We start from the raw sequence: 1864 nt of genomic DNA on the forward strand, positions 1-1864 counted from the left end.
TTTCAGGATTCTCTGAAGTACAGAGATGAATTCACTTACAATGTACGACTCAAATTACATAATAGCCATCAGGGAACATGTTTATAATGGGCAGGTAATGCAAACAGTTGTTGACACTACCTACTTAGGAAATACTGGAAGATTCCTTAATCGTTCTTTTGAGCCAAACCTATTCCTGATTCCTGTCCAGATTGACTCAATGGTACCTAAGTTGGCACTTTTTGCAGCCAAAGACATTTTGCCAGAAGAAAAACTCTCTTATGACTATTCAGGAGGATTTCTTAATCTAAAGGACAGTGAAGACATAGAAAGGCTAGATGATGGAAAATTAAGAAAACCTTGTTACTGTGATGCTGCATTGTGTACTGCTTTCCTGCCTTGTGATAGTTCACTGTAGTGCCCCTCAGAAAAGCCAAACATCAATTAGGAAGGGAGCTGCCCAGCCACTGAGAGAGGGCAATGTGTGGGATTGAGAGAAGCAAGCACATGTGTCTCAGCCCCTTATGCATTCCCCTCATCCAAGCAACTTACCCTTGAGGCAAGTCTGCTGTGTGGCCAACACCTTGCCCTTTTTTAAGGGAGGCTCGTGTTTGCCTAGCTTTGCCTCTGTCTGGTTGTATGAGTTTAACTCAAGAATGGGGTAGAGACTACAAGTTGGCCGTAAATGTTCTTAACTCTCCCATAATAGAATTTCAAATTTGCCTGGGAACATGATCACCCAGAATACTTTCTTCCCTAGCTAGATATGGTTGAGTGACTTTGTTGTAGCTCATGGAAAATAAGCAAAAGTGGTGTGTCCTTAAATGGAGGTATCCTGCCCTTGTTCTCCTCTTTACCCTATTGGCTGGAATATGCACATTATGGCCAGAGCTGCAGCAGCCGTCCCAGACACCCAGATGATCCTGGGAAAGGAACCCACGCATAGGAAATCAACAAGTTAGCAACGACTCCAGGTGTCTAGTATTGTAGAACATTCTACCAGTCCTGATTTGACACATCTGGACTTTTAAATGAGTAAATCATTCCCTTGTTTAAGACACTACTGTGAGTTTTCTAGCACTCCAACTGAACCTAATCATAATGATCCAAGAAAACCCTTGGGTCTGTGTACATAGCCCTGCTTTCCAACCAATTTTACCAATAATAAATCGCCTTGCCAATTTTTTCGTTGTCTGTTTTGTGAGGACGTGGCCTCACTGTGTATACCAGTCTGTTCTGGAAGTTCTGGACTCAAGTGATCCTCCTGCCTCAGCCTCCCAAAGTGCTGGGATTACAGGCGTGAGACACCATGCCGACTCTCAGTTATGCTTTTGGACAAGAGTGACTAAATAACTTAATGGAGAAAGAACAGGTTATTTAACAAATGCTGGTTAGAAAACTGATTATCAACATACAAAAAATAAAGTTGAACCCCCTACCTCAAATTCTCAAAATAGGTCAAAAACTTGTTTAAGGGCTAAAACTACAAAACTCAAAGAATAAAACATACAGATTAATCTTTGTGACCTTAGATTTGCTATTAGTTTCTTAGATATGGCACCAAAAGCTAAAGCAATCAAATTAAAATACATAAATCTGACTTCATCAAAATAAGCAATTTTGTGCTTGAAAGGACACCATCAAGAAAGCAAAAATAAAACAACTAGAACTGGACAATATGTTTGCAAATTATATGCCTAATGAGGAAATATTATAAAAATATATTTCAAAAAACATAACTCAATATTTAGGCAAATAAGCTAATCAAAAATGGGCTAAGGATTTGAATAAAAATTTCTGTCAAGAAAAAATATGCGGTGGCTCACACCTGTAATCCTAGCACTCTTAGAGGCCAAGGCAGGTGGATCATTTCAGCTCAGGAGTT

The 1864-nt window shown here is 39.7% G+C and overlaps 1 protein-coding gene across 1 annotated transcript in view; it reads left to right on the top strand.

Moving 5' to 3' along the window:
- The window catches only part of LOC105819289 (UDP-glucuronosyltransferase 2B31-like), a 34332-nt gene that overhangs the window by 1530 nt on the left and 30938 nt on the right, over positions 1-1864 (top strand). The gene's annotated exons all lie outside the window — the stretch shown is intronic.

Source organism: Propithecus coquereli, unplaced genomic scaffold (genome assembly GCF_000956105.1).
Source record: "Propithecus coquereli isolate 6110/MARCELLA unplaced genomic scaffold, Pcoq_1.0 Scaffold479, whole genome shotgun sequence".
Lineage (NCBI taxonomy): Eukaryota > Metazoa > Chordata > Mammalia > Primates > Indriidae > Propithecus > Propithecus coquereli.